The following is a 14,758-nucleotide window of genomic DNA, read 5'->3' on the forward strand; positions in this document are numbered from 1 at the left end:
GTTAAACAAGAAACTTGTGGCAAGAGAGACGCAGGTGAAGATAGCTTTAGATAAAATGAAGAGTTTATTCTCGAGTGCAGAGGATTTGGGAGACCTGCTTGTTTCCACCATGAACAAGCATTGGTAAATGTATTAGGTTTCACCTATTTGATTAATAATAAGCTGTTTTTTTATGTATGTTTTAGCTTGGTGAATAGCTATGTAATATAAGTTACTGGAAGTTTGTTCAAGTATTATAACTTGTTTTTTAAGAAAGGTAATATATTGTGCTGTTACTGGTGCATTTTTAAAGTGGGGGAATAGTTAAATGGGTTAATACTATAATAAAAAAACATGTAGCTGATAATAACAAAATATCAAAAAAGATTTACACATAGAAGAGAAGTAATGCGAAGCTGGACTTTTCTAAGAGTGCGGAGCAAACACTGTTGAATTGAGACATGGAAATAACGTTATTACAGTGCTCATGATATTGACCTCGGAAAGATGATTATCCGAGTAGACCCTACCACTAGTTGGATGCTCAGCTCACTGAGATACCTTATCTGTCACTACGATTGGAATATAAAAGCAGCCTGTGACCATGAGGAAAACGCCGATCCATGGCATGGATGCTTCAGTAGACTGAGCCACAACACGCAACTACAAAATCAATATTGTCCCTTTGGAGTGCTCTGCAATATGGCTGAATTACAAAACCGAGCCCATGTGAGTTGTGAACCACTGCGCCTTTTGATAGACCTTGCACAGGCCCACATGGGTTGTAAGTCACTGCACTTCTTGCTGTGCTCTAAACTCACCCTTGTGAGTTCTGAGCCACTGCACTTCTTCAAATGCATCATGCAGACCCATGTGGTTGAGTACTTTGCTCTGTCCAGATGTACTTGGTCTGAGGCATACCTGATCGAGATTTTTGCACAACCAAAAGATGAATTACAAATATGGAAAAAAAAGTGTTGGTGATAAAGTTCAGTATCTCACGTAAGAGGGGAGAGGGTCTAAGAACTTCTCTACCACCCTGAACCCCCTACAGTCCACATGATATACACAAAAAGGGGTGGAGAGGCAACACAGAAAAGAGGAAGCACGGTGACACATTCAATAGTATACAAATACTGCCCTCACTCACACACAATGTGTGTGACATGCTTCATCATCGGGTCTGCTACAACGCCCTGGCGTAGCCACGCACAAGGCGGAGCATAGGGAGGGGAATACAAAACACAAAAAGTACAAACAAGACACACTATTGAAAGTGACAATGTTCACGGACAAACTGTGTCAATCACAGACTGGGTATGGTGATAGAACAAAAAAGTGCAGACAGGAACGTGAGTTAAAACTGGCTCATGGATACCTAATATACCTTTATTCGTAGGTTCCAAGGTCAGGATTAAAAGAATATCAGGATGGTGGTGTCAAGGAAGGAAGATTTAGGAACCTGTAACACCCCTCCTAAGCTGCTGGAGTCAACATGTTTCGACCTAAGCGTGCCCCCAATTGTTAGATCACTATGGTCTTCTTCAGGACATCTACCTTGCCCAGTCCCACATTAGAACCCCCTTACCTTAGTCAGTAGTATAGGAAGCTCTAATAGATCTATTTGATCTTAGTAGTGTGGAGGAAGTACTGCCCACATGGTAGACACTTACGAGTTTATTGGCAAATTAAGCCCAAAAAGGCGCCAGTGGGGTGGAGCTCCAAAGAACACAACTGTTCTGTCGGACGTCTCCAACACCTCATGTGCCCCTTTCTCTGGCGCCGCGTAGATAAAGTTCAAACAGTGGCTAGTAGTATGTGCAAATCACATCCTAACGTCTGAACAGAGTGAGCTGTCTCGGATGGAGCAGTCCCATCACCAATGTAAATACAATGTTCTATTGGAAGAAACAAAATACAACAAAGACACTTGTTTGCATAGCAGTGGTCTTTCGAGAGTACTGGTGTGTTATATTTTTATCCTTGTGTTTCTTTAATTCTTGTATTACTTCATTGCTTTCTTTCAAATGCTGTACTGCAACCTGTTGCTATGGTGCTATGTATTCTATATTCTATTGGGCAGATTAACTGAAGACTTCATCCTGAGCAGACGTACTGTGCTGTTTATGAATAAATCAACTTGAGTTATTTTTACAATTTTGACTGGATATCTATTATTCTACAAATTTGGCAACGATGTCACTGGATTGCTACTTTCCAGCACAGGAGCAACCAGTTCATTGAACCTACGATATATTCTGGAACTACTGTCATTTGGGAATTTAAGCACCCATTATTTTTCTTCACTTACTTCTTGGACCATTTTTGTGCTATTTTTATACTGCAGTTCGCCACTTTGATCAATAAGGAAATTGTTGACCACACCGGAAAGTTTCACTCGATCGTAAAACTCCTCTACTTAATCTACTGACTCGGAAAATAAGGACAATTGCCTGCTGTTTCACGAAATAAGGACTTCCGCCATTCTCCGATAGTAGTAAGTGGCACATTTCATTTGTATATATATTTTTTTAAACGTACAGTGTGGGACGTCGGTCCACTGTTTCAAAAGAAACAAGCACTGGCGTTGCCAATAGGTCTCGCAGTAGGAAAGTTTGAGCTATTGGTTTTCTAAATGACATTTTATTTTTTTGTTTTGTGATTTACAATGCCCATACTTTTAACTTTTCGCATTAGGAAAGTTTGAGCGATTGGTATTGTAAATGACACTTTTTTAATTTATGTGTTGTTTTTGAAAATAGCAAAATTAATAGCTTTGTCAGTTACAATGTCAACAGTTTTAACTTTCGCAAATGTGACACCTATAGCATTTGTAATGCAATGTGTGTTGTATTTACGTAACTTAGATGTATTGATATTACAAATAACAATGGCTTTTAATTTTGTAAATAATTAATACTTAAATAAAAGTTATTGTAATTTATAATGGCAATAGCTTAAACGTTTGTGAATACATTTTGTGAAGATTATGTTCAGTGTATTTTATTGTGACGAAAATCCAAGAACATTGCATTTGCACCTACACACACATGTGTTGTAGCACTGAGTGGTGTGAGGGGGTGAGGGGGTGTGAGGGTGAGGGTGAGTGGGTGTGTGAGGGTGAGTGAGGGAGTTTGAGGGTGAGAGTGTGTGAGGGTGAGGGTGTGAGGCTGAGTGAGGGTGAGAGGGTTGTGAGGGGGGGTGAGGATGAGGGGGTGAGTGAGGGTGTGAGGGTGAGGGGGTGTGGGAGTGGGTCCATTTTAGCGCCTGCACCGTCAAAGCAGCATCAGACTGCAGCCAGCAGTCGGAACGGTTGGATCGTGCTTCCAGTGAACTAATTTCTTGAACAAACGACACAGCCCATGCACGTGACAGAACCATTGGAACTACGTGATAGAAATGAACGCATTTGTGGTTATTTTTTTTTATGCTTTCTTACTCAAACGTTTTATAAAAGCGTCCTGCAGACTTGAAACCACTGGAGCACTTGAATAAAATAGGACAGTTGAAGATATGTAATATCAAAACACTGGTAATGAACAGAGCCACGATTGAAAAAAGTAACTTTAAAGTTAATATAGCATTTAGAATATCTGATTCTGATTGTCAAAGCAAAAGGGAAGTGTCTGCAGGGACCCTCCAATAAAGTTTACCTATACGATGTTCAATAACTGTCAGATCGTACAAGGAGTTGCTTGTAGACTGCCCGTTATTATGTGGTAAGACCTTAGCATGCTTGCTCCCTGATCACAAGCCGAGCAATCACATATGTTTCCGTACATCTGTGTCCTCTTATTGCAATGTATCACTGCACAGAATAGAACGTGCCCAGGCAACATATCCATGTAACACTGTACTTCTGCATGGCATTTTTGGTGAGTGAAGACCGATCCGTGAGTGAGGTAGGGTGCAGTGAGTGTAGTGACTCTCTGGCAAACAGCAAAAGACCCCCCATATAATACAAATATTCCCTGTCCTAGTAAAGGCCAATAAGCAATTACGAGCGCCAACATATCCCAGTAATGGATACAGACGTCGCACAAAGCTGTTTTGGAGAGTGGCGGGGGGAGGAGTCCTTTGCGGCAGAGGCAAGGAGTGTGGCAAATGGCCGGAGGGAAGCCGGATGGGTGCGGGAGAGCCTGGTGGGGGGGGGGAATGTGAGCGAGGAGCTCACGGTGAGACTGTAGGCGTCACCAAGCTTTCTTCAAAAGGCTAACAGTGCGGGGGCGGGGTGGGTTGTTGACTACAAATTGTTGATTTAGGTGATGAGCCGTCTCTGTCTCAGCCGCCCTGAAATCCCGCCTTTAAAGTTGTGGTTTCCCTATTGAGGTGCATAGCCCAAAGATAAGATCTGCCAGAGGCTGGAGCCTGTGGCAGCGCGCGGGCTGAGGAGGGAAGGCTTGGAGGCGGGAAAGTGCTTGTCAGAGAGGGAAGTGAAAAGGGCGGGGTAGCGGGCAGAAAACGTTGCGCGTAGAAAAGAGAATAGCAGTAAAACACGTAAAGAAAATAATAGACGAAAGGAAAAATAAAATGATAGGATAAGATAGAAAAAGGTGTAGAGAAGATGAACAGTGTAAATCGCAAAGAGAGAAGATGGTGACAGAGGACAGGCGAAATAAACACGATAAAAGGAGAGATGCGGCAGAGTGCAAATGGAGAGGGCATGAATGAAAGAACCGGAGAGAATAGACACACACAGCGATAACGAATAAATACAAGTTTACTAATCATGGCCCATCTGTTAATTAAAACCATACACGATTAAAGTAATATATATCAAATCAAAGAAATGGATAAAAGCAGAAAATAAGTGATAATCGTAATTTGGGATAAAGAAGACACAGGAAGGTATCAAAAACAAGGAGGGCGTGGGAGAATGGAGGGGGGAGTGAGAGCAGAGATCGGGGTGGAGGAACATGGAGAGAGACAACAATGAAAACATTAAAGCATGGCGCTCGTGAAAGGGCTTCATGCTGATATTGTATGTATGCGTGTAAATTAAATAAAGAAGCATTTGCAAAAAATTACTGGTGGCACGTAATGTAAAATAAGAGTGTCAGGGAAACTGAAAGTACGGACGGCCACCGGCCAAATCCTGGCACACTTAGTAAAAGGCACACTGGCAAACCGTGAGTTATGCGCATGCGTGGTGACTTGGAGAGAAGATGAGTAGTGACGACTCAACAGCTGTAAGGGAGTGGGTCCAGGGGGGCGATGAGATAGGAGATGTACCAGGGGAGCGGTGCAGCTGTAAGTAAGGATGTGATGTCGAGGAGACAGTGTGTAGGGAGTGCTGCAGTACGTAACAATGAGGATCGTGTTCTCATGTGTGGGGGGAGGGATTGGGGATGAAGCTTCTAGTAAGGATGGGTGATGTAAGAGGGAGGAGTAGGGGATGCCTCTGGAAATGAAGAGTGGGGATGTAGGGCAAGTGTTAATATTCTATTGTACTGTACTCATGCTAACGTACGTCTGTTGTACAACACTCCGATAGCCCTTTGGGGCATGTATGCGTGTTATAAAACTTTTCAAATAAATATATGTAGAGTGAGTGTCTTTAAGGAACTGGAGGAATAGCTTCTTGAGTTAAGCACCAATAGTTAAGATCGGCATAAAAAGCCTGCTGGTTGCAGTTTTTTACCGTAAGTGGGGTTCACTCTGCATTTCTTCATCTCAAGGTCGATATTTAGAGTGCCCTTTTTGGGAATAATAAAAACTATAATTTACAGTGCTGCGAATCAGCACATTGGGGGTAACAAGTAGCGTACTAAACAAGTTACTGTGGCACTTCCAGTTTTGATTTTGCATTACAAATACAGACGGTATATAAAACCATTCAAAGTGAAAACAGGACCAGCTAATTCACACACTTATGACGTAGGACAGCTTGAGATCACTGCGTCAGTTAGTGAGGTCATTACTAATATTAGCATTGTTATTTAATTGTTGTTGATGGTCCCAAGGCAACAGCGTGAGCAAGGAAGTCACCGCAGCTGCGCGGCCCGATGATGTAGGGTGGGCACCGGAAGGCTGAGGAAGCTGATGCTGTAATACGTGCAGCTTGGAACATTGTCCTGACATGCCCTGCCTGACTCTGGAATGTAGGCCGCTCCGGTCACGCTGTAAAGCTGCCTGGCTCGGAGCCTTGCAGAGGCTGCATGGTCGAAGTGAGGTGTCCGTGTCAGGAGCTCCTCTACATACCAGTGTGAGTGCGACCCAACTTTCACTGGCATGGACCCAGCAGGGAAGAGTAAGGCGAAGCAGAGAGGCGACTGAGGGAGAATGATAGACGGAGATGAGGAGAAGAGGAGAGGAGAGAGAGGAGGGAGAAGTGGGCAGAAAAAGAAAGGGAAATATTGAGAGTGTAAATGCACGCACGCACGTACCTGATAATGCAGAGCGGCCGGGAAACTGAAAGTACGGCCGGCCGGCCAGCCATGATTAATTAGTTAGGGGAGGAGAAGCCGTAGAGCGCACGCTGGGCGAAGCCCTTTGATGTGCTGTGCGGCCGTGAATGCCCGTGCTTGTTTGCTCACGTGATTCACGTGAACTTAATGAAAACCGCAGCGCAAGAAGCCCTTGGTTTCACGAGCGTTTTGAGGACATGAATTCTCGCTCCGCTCAATGCGCTTGCGCGCATTGATAGGTCGCAAGACCTAAAAACATCACGAACGTTGAGCTTATCGACAGCATTTTTCAAAGCTCTGTGCGTGCACCAGCTCCGTTGCGTATGACGTTTTCACGCATACGCGGCAGCCATTTTGTTTTCCTTTAGTATTAGGTTTCCATAGCAACCGGAAACCGGATCCTCCACATGTTTTCACCGCAAATCTTCGAGGGAAACAATGTTTAACTAAGAATATGAATAATTCTGCAGTAATTTGTGGTATATTTATAGAAGTAAGTGAAAACACCTTGTTTTTCATTTTAAATTTATTTTTTTCATTTCATTTTATTTTAGGAGACATTCCATGACACTTATTAACCTTTTGTTATAAATTAATGACAGTTCAGTTCACTTTTATTCTGAAACTTTCTGAGCATCATGCCATTCGATCCTTCTTCAAAATTCCTCCAAGAAAATGGTGAACCTCCCAGATCTTGGACCAGGTGGAGAGAAGAATTTTTAACATATCTCAAAGCCATTGATTGAGACAGGTTCTCTGCTGAAAGAAAAAAAAAATATTCTTTCACACTCTTTAGGTTCAGAAGGGCAACTTGTTTTCAGGACTCTTCTTCAGGCTGATGGTAGTGGAGATAGAAATGTTTTTGATGATGCTATGGCTCGTATTGAAACTAGGTTTAAACCTACATCCAGTGTTGCTTTGAACAGATTCAAGATCTATACTAGAGCCCAAGAAAGTTCTGAAACTTTTGACGATTTCCCCTCGGCTTTACATCACTTATCAGTTAATTGCAACTTTGGTCCCATTACCGATGAAATGATTAGGGACCAAATTATTGTGCACACTAAGAGCAAAAAAGTTCAAGAACAGTTATGGATCATGGGAGACCCAAATTTAAAAGATGTCCTTACTACTGCCAAAGCCATGGAACAGTCCGATAAATGCAGTGGTGGCTGGCGGATTTTAAAAGTTTTTGTACCCGAGTTACTTGCACACACTGCGCCCCCTCAAAGTTAGCACCCCGTGCACTGGCACCGGTTGCAGTTGCGCTGCCCTAGAGCAGGCCCTGCTTACCTCACAGGTTCATTTCGGGACCTTCTGATATTCTTCTGGTGTAAGTCGACATCTCTCTAGACTAGAGTATTAATTAATCAAGCGTCAACAAGGCAGGCTGTCCAAGGCAGGTGCGTGCAGAAGCAAAACAGTGGGCACAGCTGGGGAAACAACATAGTGACACAATTTGCTTCTGCCCACACATTAGCTGGAAGGGCAGGACGCGCATTAGGCTTATTGTTGTTTGGTGGCCCGCCTCCTTCCTCACTCATTGCAGCGCCTCCAGGTGCAGTGGACTCTGGTTATGGTAGTCCCTCGCCACTGGACTAGCAGCGCTCACAAGACCTCAACAAATTCCCAAAATTAAGAAAGGCCTTACATGGACATGCATGTTATTTACGCACAGACAGCCGTACTTTTAACATTGATTGTGAACCAGCAGTGATCTACAGGTTTATGCAGACTTTGCATTCAATTATCAGAGACTCTGGTTTTCGGGTTCACTCTACCAAAGTGGACAGTGTTTAACTAATTCATTTTACAGAATGGAATAAAGTCTGCTTAAGAGGTTTAACGCAGCAATGAGAGTATGCAACATTTCTCCAATAAGCATATACTAGGTTACTTATCACAGAACCCAAATGAATTAAATGTCATATTCTATATAAATGAATAGACGATCACACAGCTAATACAATAATACCGATTTGCATATGTGCTATAACTTGCATGTAAACAGCTTGATTTAGTCTGTGACTAAAGCATCCACTCACCCTGCCTTTTTCACAGCGCTGACCACACCGGAAAGTTTCACTCGATCGTAAAACTCCTCTACTTAATCTACTGACTCGGAAAATAAGGACAATTGCCTGCTGTTTCACGAAATAAGTCGCTGGGTTTGCATCTGGAGCCACGCCGAGGTCCCCAGCTGTTTCAGTGAAGGTTTAAACAAAGTGGGCTTGTGAATGGGCCAAGCAATATTTTTATTAGTGAGTAGTAGGTATTTAAGCTACTAGTTTATATGGTAGTTTGTTAATGTCCTTTAGTAAAGTCCGAACATAGCTTTCTTTTGATGTATTATAACGCAACATTTTAAGCTGGTTTGTCTAGCACACAATTAAACCAAACCAGTAAACGGAAGGAATATGAGTAGCGTGGGTTAAAGGCCATTTTACTTAAGGTGTCCAGTTATCCATCTGTACAAGCAAGCATGTACCATGTAGCCGCAGCCAGCAGCTACACAATTTTTCCAAAACAGGCCATTATCCCCTAAAGTACCGTAATTTACTCACAAAGTACTGCACCTTAAATGCTGCTCTTAATACATTATTTCCTTACGCACACTTTTCACAGCACACAGCCATGCCTTTTAGCAGTTCCCTTTTGCCCTACAAACGCCTTACCAGATGTATGACCATTTGCCTCCTGCCTTCTTTCGCCCGGCCCTGCCGGACCCTTCTGCTCTACATTATATGCTGGTACTAGCCACACAATATTTCTAGGCCTTAGTACTCTCTTTTCTCCCCTTCCCTTCCCTGCTACTATTTATATTTATCCCCTTCACCCTCTGCTGCTTCTGTGCTCCCACCGTCCGTAAATACTCCCCGTATACACTCCCCTTTGCGGTGCGGCCTCTCTATGCCTTTTAATATAATTTGGGGGACCTTGAGCCACAAACTTTAGTTGCCCTTTGCGCGCTCACTTTGTCTCCTCGCCCCAGCTCTTCCTCCCTCCACTTTATACCGGTGCTAGTCACACACCAACGCGACAAGTAACAATCAGCTTAACCACATGCCCTCCAGCCCTTTTCCACTGCTCCAAAGGCTCATTTCCTAATTTTAACTTTTGCACCATCTTGTTTGCCTTACCAATAGATCCCAGGGCCGTTTCTACCATTAGGCAGGACTAGGCCGCTGCCTAGGGCGGCAAAAGGGGAGGGCGGCAAAAAGCATGTTTGGGAAATCCCCGAATGGCTGGCCTTGGACCTCAAAAGGGGGGAAATACAGCACACTTTCGAGAACGACGCAATGCCCTTTTCCGGTGCCCCTGGAAGTTGCTATCCTCCTTTGCCTGAAGCGTTTATTTTCCCCTCAGCATTTACTAATTGTATTTATCTTTCTGCAGACGGCATTTCTTTCAAATGCAGCCTGCAGTATGAAATCTAAAACATGTTATTAAGCAAATAAGCACCCCTGATCCTGTTTAGTTGTGCAGGCCGGGGCCCTAGCAAATTGTCTTCAATTGCTGATAAGGGTGCCCCATAAGAGCAGGCCTGCCATCAATCAGGCACCCTTATCAGCAATTGAAGGCAGGTTAGCCATTCTATTTGGCAAAGGCGATAGGGGGAGAAAATCTGTCCAGTTATGGGTGCTTTTTTTTCTCACATTACCAAAGATTGAAAGTTTTGATGGGATTTGCTAACTGGAGCAATAGAAGCTGCCACAGAGAGGGGGCCCTGCCTGCCCCTAACAGATGAGGCTTCAAGGCTGCTCAAACAAGGCAAAGAAAGCCAGAAGCCCCTCTGACGGATAACAAGCACTGACAAAGCCTGTGGGCCTGGCTTTGTGCTTACACTGAAATGTCCTTTGTGTATAAAGCGAACCTGGAAAGCAGAGTCGTCTTTTTTATTTGTAACCTTATTACATTGCTGCAGCATTATTGTTGGAAGATAATATTGTGTATGAATAGGATTGTAATACATTTAAGATTAAATAAAGCATGGGGTTGCTATCTGCTGACCAAGAGACAATTTGTAAGGCCAGTTGTGAATTATTTAAAAAAATGGGCGTAGAGTACATAGCAAACCAAGAAGGATGAAGCAGGAGAGTCGCACGACGAGGCCAGTAGTGTGCAGAATTGGTCTGCGGGCAGGAGCCACATCACCGCTTTCGGACAGTCACTGACTGGTTGGTATTGCCATGTCAGTGCATTGCATGCACGTTTATCTCATGCAGAAATGTTGCCATTTTTCGGTCGTTCCTGGGCCTACATTGTTGACCTCTGGGCTGCTATGAGCAACTGTCCACCTAAGTTCGACACCTGGGACTAGGATTTGCAGCGGGCAAGTATGAGCAAAATCAAGTGGGCCTGGTGTTCGCTATATCTACCTTTGGTGCTTACTTACTTAAACGTTACAAGAAGGATAGCTACTTTCTTGCTAATTAGGTTTTTCCACCGCAGAGTCTTGAGCAGAGGACCACATGAAATCTTCAGCTTCTCCTTTTGGGCGGGTCAATTAGGATATTTTTTTAGGGTCAAAGTTCCCTTGATTGAAGGAGGACAAGATGGCGGCTGCTACTGTTTCCTGAGATGGGAGGGCAGGGGTTCGGGCGGGCCCATTTCGCTTTACTAGCTAAGTCCCACCCTCTCCCCTTCTTCCCAAGGATGGAGCTGTGCTGTAACGCGGCTCACTGGGCCATGAGAGGGGTATAGCTTCAAGACCCAGCCAGGCCATCAGCAAACGTGTGCTGAATCCAAGGCAGGTCTGTGTCCTCCCTTATCTCTCATCTCTAGTGCAGCTCAGTCCCATGCTGGCCTGTTTCTGATGCAGTATACCAAACAGGTTTATTTTCTAGAAATAAAAAATAAAGTTGAGGGCAACGGCGCCCCAAGTATTTCGTTAAAGCCATCCACAGGCCTGATTCCAAGACTCCCTAGTCTGGACTCCACCTCATGCCACTTTCTTCCTCCGCCCTACACTTTCCATCTCCTTATAATACTTTTGCAGGCTCTTTTTCAGCCCTCCCGCTCCCTTTGTCGCCGTTTCCACATTTTTCTCTTCCTCCTCTTTTCTCCCTTTCAGCCTTTCTCATTTCGATCTCTGGGTCAAAGTCTGAAAATGAAAGATAGGTCTCAGTGCCTAAAAAAGAAATGGTCCTCTGAAAGCAGTCTCTCTTCCATCTTTCCTCCAAAAATCACAGAATTCTTCCCACGAGGGATCAGTGGTCTCTAATGTACATGCCTCGGACAGAAACATTAGATGCTGCCATTGACTATATATAGTACAAGCTGGGCTGTTGGGTGACAGAGGCTTGCACATTTCTGATGTACAGTTGATTATTTTGTAACCTCTGGACTAGGATTAGGCCTTCATGCTACACTTGGTTCGCATCAGAGCAAAACATGATTCTCTTGCTGCCTGTGGCACAAAAGTACACCAAATGTGTGTGTGTGTGTATCTGTCAGACTACTGTGCTATAACTGTGGACATCTGAGGATGGCTCTAAAGCACCCTCCTGTCCTCCTACCCAAGAAAAACATGACCCATCACTTTGTATATCTATCCTGTTAGTGTTTTTGTTGCAGTACATTTATTCCGTTCGGGTTTTTGTTGCAGTAGAGGGTAGTTTGAGTGTGCTGCAGGAATGTATAATGTCAAAAATAAAATCCAAACTTTGTTTTATAGAAGAATGATTGAAAACATATCTATGCACTGTAAAAAAAAAGAAACACATTTTGATGAAATGGGCCATTTAAAAATGGCATTGCGCCTAGTAGATCTGAGATGCATTCCAACACCTGTCAATTCTGAGCGGAGGCTCCTCAGCACATGGAGTGTTGTCCTTTGTGTCAAGCCTCAAGACTTTGACTGGAGCGTAGCGTCTGAAGTCAGACCAGGACCTGCAACCCTAGCCCACCCCGTCGCCTACATGGTATAAATGAAATATCATTTACATAGTTCACACATGACATGATCTCCTACCCCTACAGAAACAAGCGGTTGGGCAAGGCGGCCTCTTGGACTAATGTATTTTTATCGTAAATCCGTGAAAAAGCTGCAGCAGGTATTAGCAAATGATTCAACATAGTTAATCGAGCATTCTCTCTTCCAAGGTCTATAAAATAAGGACCATTGTCTAATGCTGCTGGATAGTAGTATTATCTCCTGTTTATTGTGCTTTGAAGTCTGTAGAGGGTGCCATGGTCTTCATTAGGAGTGAAGGTGTCAGATGTTTACCCATGGGCCGCATAAGATGCTGTGATTGTGGGGCACCCACATAACTGTATTCTGTCATGCCGGCGTCAGCTAGTCTATATATCTAATGCATTAATTTTTCTAGCCTGGATGACAGGGGGAGAGAGTGATGGTAGTAAAATGGGGGGGCTGCATTTTTCAATTCTCGCCTAGGGCTGCAAAACACCTAGAAACGGCTGCCCATTCTCATTTTCTGGTTTCATACCTCCCCCTCCTTGCCTCTCCTTTAACATTCTCTGCTGGTGATGGTCAAAACCTAGTACAGGTGTGCACAACCGCTGTATTAGATTTAGCCCCCTGATTGAAAGAAACCATAACCCCACGTGGTATCACTAATAACATTTTAATACGTTTCTGCACGTTCGGTTTTGCCCTTAATAAAACATGTTGCCCTCCATACTTTCCACAGCCCACACACATGCCCTAAATACTTAGCCTACCTTGCACGTTAATTTCTCTTGCTCATACAGGGACTCCCATTTGCCTCTCTCTCCTTCCCTTTTCCCTTCGCGCCCTTCTTCCTTCCGTTATGGGCACTGATTTGCAAATAATAAAATACATCATCCAGGCTTAAATAAACACAAATAAACTTGCGGGGGTGGGGGCCGGGGAAGATTAAAGAATGAAAACTTACCAGTCCGCGCCGCATCTGCAAGACTGTTGAAGAGCGCGGGACCCAGGAGCAAACAGGAACAGCCGCAACGTCACTGCAGACAGTGCCAACACCTCTACTGATGCTGCCCCAGCAGCGCCACAAGGATTGGTAGAGGGCAGGGAATCGGAGGGCAGGGATATTCCCTGCCCATTAGGAGACCGGGGGCTGCAGCATCAAACCCTCGGTGTCCTAATGTGCAGCCTAGAATTTGCATGTTCGGGCAGACCATACAAATGATCAGCCCAAAAATTAACATGTGCACTATTGCTGGAACTGCAACTGCGCTGCCTGCTGGCCTGTCACTCAACTCCCTGTCTGAGTGCTGCCGCAGCCCCGCCCCCACCCCAGCGTCCTTCGTTCTACTTCTCCGACGCAGAGACGCTAATTCCAATCAGGACTGGAGTCCTGAGTGGAATTAGCGTCAGAGAAGTAGAACGAAGAATTTGGGGCCGTGGCATTAGTAGGGCAACGCCCCCAATGGACACACTGCCACTGGATAAATGGAGGAAATCTCTGAATAAAGAGCCCAAGGAAAAAGCTGAAGATGTTTGCGCTATGAAAACTGATATTCCCACTTCTTCTGACTCTGGTCAACCAAATCCTATAAGATTTAATTGTTTCAGATTTGGAAGCCTTAATCATGGTGCATCTCATCCTAGATGCTCAGCTTTGGGGAAAGAATGTAAAAAGTGTGGTAGGCATGGACATTTTGCTAGTGTGTGCAACAACAATTATTCTAGAAATACAAAAAAAGGGAATGTTTCTTGTGTAATTGAAGAAAACTGATGAGAATGTTTGCGAAAGAGGCATAGTAGTTTCTATCACTGATGCATCACATTTTCAAAGGCCTAGATTCCTTTGTGAAATGCTTCGAAGATGATATTCTTGTATTTTCCGCTAACAATGACAGTCATAAGAAACATGTCATTGAGGTTTGCAAGCGCCTATAGTTGCATGGTTTGACTCTTAAGGATAACAAATGTAAATTTGTTTTGTAGTTCTGTTGAATATCTAGGCCACACTCTTTCTGGAGATGGAGTTGTACCATAAAAATCACTTGTTGACGCTATAGTCAAAGCTCCTGCACAAGACAATCAAGATAAACTCTTGTCGTTCGCAGGCTTATGTGAATACTATAGTAACTTCATCAAGGGATTTGCTACAAAAATGGAACCCCTTAGGGAACTCAATAGAAAATGTTTTGAAATTCTTTGGGAGGACAAACAACAGAAGGCGTATGAGTTGATCAAAGATGAGATTGTAAGAGCACCCACTCTAAATCCTTTTTGTGTAAACAAATTGTGCATTGTTACTGTTGATGCCAGTTTGTATGGTGTAGGTGGAGTTCTATCTCAAAGATGCGGTAAAGATGAGTGGTGTGTTGCATTTGCCTCTCGTACCCTTAGTGACGCTGAGAGGAAATATTCAGTCATCAAGAGTGAGCTCCTTGGATGTGTATAGGGAATTGAA

The 14,758-nt window shown here is 43.9% G+C and overlaps 1 protein-coding gene across 4 annotated transcripts in view; it reads right to left on the reverse strand.

Annotated features, from left to right (window-relative positions):
- LOC144773622 (transient receptor potential cation channel subfamily M member 2-like) overlaps window positions 1–14,758 on the reverse strand; it is a 1,628,848-nt gene that overhangs the window by 166,672 nt on the left and 1,447,418 nt on the right. The window lies entirely within an intron of this gene.

Source organism: Lissotriton helveticus, chromosome 8 (genome assembly GCF_964261635.1).
Source record: "Lissotriton helveticus chromosome 8, aLisHel1.1, whole genome shotgun sequence".
In the NCBI taxonomy this organism is placed as follows: domain Eukaryota; kingdom Metazoa; phylum Chordata; class Amphibia; order Caudata; family Salamandridae; genus Lissotriton; species Lissotriton helveticus.